The sequence below is a fragment of the Penaeus vannamei genome, chromosome 3 (assembly GCF_042767895.1).
Source record: "Penaeus vannamei isolate JL-2024 chromosome 3, ASM4276789v1, whole genome shotgun sequence".
Lineage (NCBI taxonomy): Eukaryota > Metazoa > Arthropoda > Malacostraca > Decapoda > Penaeidae > Penaeus > Penaeus vannamei.
Window position 1 is genome coordinate 9,184,501 of NC_091551.1, and position 7,500 is coordinate 9,192,000.

At 44.2% G+C, this 7,500-nt stretch overlaps 1 protein-coding gene across 1 annotated transcript in view; it reads left to right on the top strand.

Annotated features, from left to right (window-relative positions):
* The window catches only part of CASK (peripheral plasma membrane protein CASK), a gene marked incomplete in the record, with an annotated part of 1,154,881 nt that overhangs the window by 411,080 nt on the left and 736,301 nt on the right, over positions 1–7,500 (top strand).

The window sequence follows — 7,500 nt, forward strand, 5'->3', positions numbered from 1 at the left end:
CACAGGTCAGCCTCTTAGCCAAGCTGGCGGTGGTAAAGTTGGGTCATCCCGTTGATCGATGGCGCCACGTGTAACTGATTTATGCCCTGGCCTCGTGTGATGAAGGAGAGGGCTAAGTTTCAATGGCCTTCTTATTTGATGAAGGAGTCATCTTCCCTTCCGACATAATGCCCCTTCATCGCATGCTCTATAACTTGGAAACAATTTCCTTAAATGATACATATAGTTGCTGCAAAATTGGTCACTTGGATATTCCTCGAATGATAAAGATAATCACAGTAAGATTAGCCACTTGGGTTTTCCTCGAATAATACAAATAGTCACAGTAAAATTAGTTTTTTGTGTGAAATTAGAGGTTATGGTTGTTTGCAAAGTAGCATTACAACTTTATGTATATCGAGTGTCTTAGAGTGTTGTGGTGGCCTTCCCCCAGGAGCAGTAAGCGTCGTGCTGGACTCCCTGGACGATATACAGTGTCTCCAGGAATGTCCAGTGAAGGACCGAGATTTCCTGCTCTCCGTCCTCGAAGACACGCAGCTCCACGCTCTCCTTGACGTGAGTATTCGGTTGATCTAAACTTTGTTACACTTGAAATTGCGATTGATTGGCCCTCGGACTTTCTCGGAAGATCTCTTCGAATTCGAGACATCATTTTGAGAAACTGCGAACAACATTATTGATAACTGAATTGTCGACAGTTTTATCGCTATAAAAGCGTCTCATGATATGACCAGATTTAAGAACGTTAGCAAAAGAGTATGCTATTTGTCTTGTACTTTTTTCGAGGATATTTTTTCAGTCCTACTCTCAATAAAGATATTGAAAATGTGATTAAGGTAAGATGCGATTTAAGCCAAGGCTGCTGGTAAAAGTCATGAAACAGGGAAAGGGAAAACATATGTAGAAGAAGAGCTATGTAATTTAATCGAATTAATTGCTAAAAGAGAGAAATTGATAAACTACAGGAAAACATAAAACGAAATGAATTTAAAAGAATCCAAGGAAGCTGTTTTGAGGGTATAGAAAGGAAAACGAGACCTGCTGCAGTGACGAAGCCAATGAGACACGCTTCCCACGGCACAGGGAAGACGAGTTGTGGCAATTGCATAGGACAAAAAGTATACTTTGTTAATTATTTCGGGCGCGGTGATTATTGACCTTTTAACACGGAAGGTTGCAGTGACTGTTAAGCTGGAAGGCTAAAAACTTGCAAGGGGTAAACGCAGGCATTGTTTGTTTGGGCAGTGGTTTACGCTTTTATGATTAATGCTTTCGTTTTTGTGTTCAGATCCGCTCTCAAGTGTATCTCAAAAAAAAAAAAAAATCATACATATGTAATATAATAAGAAACAATCAGGCATACGTAGCTGAAGCAAGCACACGTAGCTTATATTTAGAGTCAGCCGATGTGAGCTTGGCAAGATGAGAAAGTACTTGTCGACTTTTCTTTCGGAGGGAACCATATCTCCCCGCCTCCTCCCTTCCCTCGAAACGTCGCGAGTCGGATCACGCGCGGCCTATAAACACCGCATATTTTTTATCGTTTATTGCTGCTCGGATCGTGATAGGGAAGAGCCATTTGGTGTGTGTGTGTGCGCCTCTCCCATCCTCCGTCGCACCTTCCATTTTAAGACCTTCTCCTTCCCCTCTTCCTCCCCCCCCTCCCCCATCTAATCGTCCTACATCTTGTAGCTTCTTACACCCACATTCCTCTCCATTCATCTCCTTTCCTCCCCTCTATTCCTCTTTTCTTTCTGTCTTTCATGTTTTTTTATCTCTCTACTTTTATCCTATCTGCCCTCTCCCTCTCTCTTCTTTTTTTCTCATTCTTACCCCCTGTTATCCCCCTTTACTCACTTTTTTTCTCTCCTTTTCCTTTCGCTCATCATCTGACATTTGACCTCTTTTCTTTATTCTTTCTTTTTGCCCCCTTGCCTTTACTTATCCCTCTGATTTCTCATCCTCTTCTCTCTTTACTCCTCCCTTCCATCCCCACTCTCCTCCTTTCATTCTCTTCCTCCTCTCCTCTCCTCCTTCCATTCATTCCCTCCTCTCCTCCCTCTCCCTTTGTTTCCCCCTCTCTCCTCTTCTTTCATTTTCTCCCCTCTCTCCTCCCCTCCTTTCTCTCCCTCCTCTCCTCCCCTCCTTTCATTGTCTCCCCTCTCCTCTTCTCCTTTCATTCTGTCTCTCCTCTCTTCCCTCTCCCTTCATTCTGTCTCCCCTCTCCTCTTCTCCTTCCATTCTCTCTCTCCCCTCTCCTCCCCTCCCGATTCTTTGTGTCACCCCCCCCCCCCCACTCCTTCTCGTGTCTCCCTCCTCCCCCAAATCCGTCCGCCATCCATACATTCCCCTCGCCGTACCAATAAGACTTGCGGTCTAAGGAGACGGCAGCGGCCTTATTGTTTCCTGGCGTGGCTTTCCGACCGCGATTTGTTCTTTTCTTTTCGGATGGAGTGTGGTATTAGCCCCCCCCCTCCCCTCGCCCCCCCTTTTTTTCCTTTTTGTTGTTATCCCGAGTTTGCATTGTGGAGGGGAAAATAGTTTTTTTTTGTGTGTGTTTTATTATTATTATTATTATCATAATCATGTGTGTTTTGTGTCTTCGATGTTTTTTTTTATGTTTGAAGTGCCGGTGGAAGATTAAGGAGATAATAACGAATGAAAAAAATATATTAGAGGAGGGGTGGATAAATATATAACGTAAGGATCTTCGAGAATGAACATGTTTGTACGTGTTTTTGTATGCATGACTCGGGCAGGTAAGGGTCGCAAGAAGCAAGATATTGCAGGAGGAAGTGTCTGGGCCGGCTTGTTGACAGCTTTATTGTGCATCCGGCCTTCTCTTTCCTCCCGTCTCTCCTTCCCTTTCCTTGACTCCAGACGGGAAGATGTTTGCCGAGTCTTGTCATTACCGCGAAGGAAGATGAGATGCGCAGGATGCCTTCTTGGATTTTTTGCTTGGAATTACTTTCATTTTACTTTTTTTATGTGTGTTTTTTTAGGACGTGTTGGAGAATATGATTTGTTGGTGATAAGAGTGGTATGTGATATTTTTTATTTTATCTGTGCGTTTGTTATTAGCTCTCATTACGTCCTGATTTGTAATTCTGATTTTGATAAGTCGCTATTTTTATTGTTAAGTTCGTTACGTAATTTATTAATTTGATTTCATATGCGTGATTTTATGTTTTCCAATATCTGAATGCCTTAGAGAAGTAATGCATTTAATTACATATTACATGTAACATTGCTTCAGGGGGGAAAAATATGAAGAGCCACTTAAGTATAATAAAACCTTGATTAGAAAGGAATAAACGGATAATTGTAACATTATCACACCGTGCAAATAGGAAAAAACAGGTGATTGTAATGGCTCGATAGACCGGAAAACCTTTTTTTTTCAGCGCGAAGTTTGCCTAGCGAAGGAATTAATCCACCGCGGAAATAAATCGAGAAAATTTCCAAACTTGTCTCGCATTTTCCTTCCGGCGCAACGACCGCTGGAGCAACGAATCACAAACACGGAACCGCAATTAAGGGTAATCCGGGTCTTAAGATTCTCGAAAGCCGCGTCGAAAGCGCTTCACGTTTCTTCGGGGTTGGTGAGGTGGGAGGGAGGGAGGGATGGGGGGAGTGGGAGCGAGACAGACAGACAATCAGAGACAGACAGACAGACATAAACAGAAAGACAGACAGAAACAGAAAGACAGACAGACAGACTGACAAAAAGACAATCAGAGACAGACAGACAGAAACAGAAAGTCAGACACAGAGACAGAAAGACAGACAGACAGAGACAGAAAGACAAACAGACAGACAGACAGAGAAAGACAGTCTGACAGAGACAGACAATCAGAGAGAGAGAGAGAGAGTGTATGAGCGAAAGTAGAAATAATACGCGAGAGAGAGAGAGAGAGAGAGAGAGAGAGAGAGAGAGAGAGAGAGAGAGACAGAGAGAGAGAGAGAGAGAGAGGAACAGAGAGAGAGAGAGAGAGAGAGAGAGAGAGAGAGAGAGAGAGAGAGAGAGAGAGAGAGAGAGAGAGAGAGAGAGAGAGAGAGAGAGAGAGGGGGAGTATATGAGCGGAAGTAGGAATAATATGAGTGTGTTTGTGTGTGAGAGAGAGAGAGAGAGAGAGAGGGAGGGAGGGAGAGAGTGAGAGTGAGAGTGAGAGACGGAGATAGAGACAGGGTCAGAGTGGTTAGGAGATTGGGAAGAATGGGAGTGGAAGAGGATGAAAAAGAAAGAAACGAAGAAGAGAAGAAGGAAGTAAAGAGTAGAGAAGAGAGATAAGAAAAAGGCGAGGAGCAATGAGAAATAAAAAGGGGATAGGAGAAGAGAACGAAAAGACGGAGAGGAGAAGAGAGGAAGAAAAGAGGGGGACAAGGACATAGGAAGAAAGAGGCCTAGATACAGTAGCGACCATCGAGATACACGCCCCTCAGCCGGCCACAGAAGGGCGTCCATGAAGGTGATGACCTGATCCTTATGAAGACTTTATGATCACTGTCGTAAATCTCCTTCTACCCCCCTCCCTTTTTGGTGTGCGTGTGAGTGTGAGTGTGTGTGTGAGTGAGTGCGTGTTTGCGTGTGTGCGTGTTTGCGTGTGTGCGTGTTTGCGTGTGTGCGTGTGTGCGTGTGTGTGTGTGTGTGTGTGTGTGTGTGTGTGTGTGTGTGTGTGTGTGTGTGTGTGTGTGTGTGTGTGTTTTCCCCACTCTGCCACGCCAAAGTAGGGAATGGACGGCTTTCGTTTCTACGTGATAAAGACGCATATCTCCCGTTCTGAAGAACGGGATTTATGGGAAAGTAAGTTAGGGATAAGTAGCACGCCTCTCGGAGTCAGCGTATAATGATGTACTTTATTCGCAGCTTCTGTTTTCTGAAGGGAAACTTATCTTTAAAAAAAAGGCTTGGAAAGAAAAATGGATAATATCGTTTTCTGCGAAGTCGGTTGATCATCAGAAAGTTAAGGACGAGCCCTCAGGGGCCCAGTTCCTCCCCCCTCCTCTCCTCCGTTCTCTTCCCTCGCCTGCGGCTATTACTGCTGCTGCTGCTCTTCCTCCTCCTCCTCCTGTTTTTCCTCCTTCCCCTCCTCCCTCGCCCCCCACTTCATCTTTCTCTTCCTCCTCCTCCTCTTTCTTTTCCTTCCCCTCATCTTTCTCCTCTTCTTTCTCTCCTCCTCCACTCCCCCTCTCCTTTATCCCACTCCTCCTTTCTCTCTCCTTTCTCCTCTCGCTCCCTTTCCTCCTCTCTTCCCCCTCCTCCCTTCCCTATCCTCCTCCCTCCTTCCCTCTCTCCCTCTCTGCGTTGACCTGTCGAACATAGCAACGAGTCCCGTGGATCTTTTTATATCGTAGATGATTTAATATGGAAATTATAAAAGTTTAAAAGGCAATTCGCAAGAAAACCGTTATAATTTTGAAAAATTCTTGAATTGGTTACATGCAAGGAAAAAAAGTGAAATTAAGTTTCAAAACTATTGCGTCCTTTACATAGCTCCATGGATGCAAATTGGATATTTGCTTCGCTTTCTGATCCGGACCTCTAAGGTTGCTCTGCTGGTGCTTCGCCTCGCGTGTGAGGGGGAAGTGTGAGGTTTAATCGGATCTCTTCTCTTCGCCTCTCTCTCATGTTCTCTGTCTTTCTCCCTCTCTCTCTTTCTGTCTCTGGCTTTGTCTTTTTCTCTTTACCTTTCTCTTGCTCTCTCTTAGTCGTGCTCTCGCTCTCTCTCTCTTCTCTCCCCCTATCTTTCTCAACTCCCCCCTTTTAAGCCTTCCTTCTAAACTTCTCTGCGCTTCTCTCCCCTCCCCATCACTCTCTCACTCAGCCATCCCCTCACCCCGCCGCCTCTGTACAACTTCATCCGATGGCAATACTCAGGAGCCGTGAGTCGAGGCGAGGACTCCGGACAAAGATAAAGTTGTTAATGGCCCAGCTGCCCCCTCCCCTCCCCTCCCCCTTGCCTTACCTTTAAGGCCGCTAAAAGCTCGATAAAGGTCTTGTGCTCAGCTGCCTGATAGCCACTTTATCATTTGCCTTACTGTTCGTAATGGGGGAGAGAGGAGCGGAGTGGTCGGTGGCGGTGGAGCTCTCTCGGTGGCGTCCCTCTTACCTGGCCGCGGTTCATTTGTTTTCTCTACAGAAGTACTGGTGGACGTAGATGAAATACCGAAGTGAGCGTTACTTCGGTAGGAATAGAGGTGTGTATTGTGTTGGTGTCACCCTCGATATGCATAACCGTTTCGTGACTATGTTATGATCTTGTTAGATGGGCGTCGTTGGGTATAACATACACTGTCTCCAATCAGGCGTACTCTGTGTACATTTTCCGTTTATTAGTCGTCTGATGTGAATAGGTTAATATCGGTATTAAGTTTGATATTATTCTACTTTAGTGCATTTGCATTGCCATTAACCTGCACTTGGAATGAATATACGGTTGCATTATCTTCAGTTCTTGTACATACGTCAGCGTGGATTTATCACTCTTTGCTGCCGCCTTTTTTGTATGCATTGCCTCTTCCATACTTTATTATGTATGGCGCTATCCCTTGTGCCTCTCAGATTTAGATGCGTTATATCCAGACTTTTAATGTTTTTCCCCTTCTCTCCTTTATATTACATTATATGGTATTTTTATTTGCCAATCCATAATATTTGTTTCGTTCCTTATTCTTTTCTAGAAAGTTGTTAAATGACGCTTGGCTTGCGTTTATCCCCCCCCACCCGGATTTTTATCTCACCATTTCCTCGGTCGTTATATATATATCCTTCGTAATGATGTTATCCTGTTTGTTAGCTTACCCTCATTAATCATTGTGTTCTTTCGGAAATGTGTTGAAATGAGATCCGATTTTGAATTATGCCCTGGCACGAAAATGCATTTAGATTAGTTCTTTGGAAACGAGTGAAGTTGGGATGTTTTGGACTGAAGGCAGGAGGTCTTCGGCGCAGATTGAAATGGAGAGCGAAAAAGGCGCCGTCAGATTGCAAAGCGCTCGGGCTTTGTACACCAGTGAGTGCGATCGTCTGAAGGAGAGAGAGTGGAGGAAAGGGAAAGGAAGAGAGTGAGAGAGAGGCAAGGAAGGGAGGGAGAATAAGGACTGGTCTCTGTTATTGCCTTACAAATATGCGTGGATTTTAGGCATATGACAAAATTATGATATTTAGGCTGATGAAAAGTAGTGATGTATATAGATAAACTGATAAAACTGATGCTTCTGAAAGAAAAAGGAAAAATCATACAGACTAGTCACTCAAAATTAAAACTTGATGCAAACCTTATTGCTCCAACTCAGATAAAACGTGGATAGAATACCAAGACCTTTAAGAACTACTAGAATTTTTTCTTCTTCTTTTTTAATAACTTGGACATTTCTTATGGATTACCCAAAGCTCACAAGATTAGTGTCCCTCCCCCTTATGGTGAACTGAGAACAAATAACATCCCCGATCACTATTATTTACCCACCGGCTACGCCTCAATTCGTTATTGCCTTAAA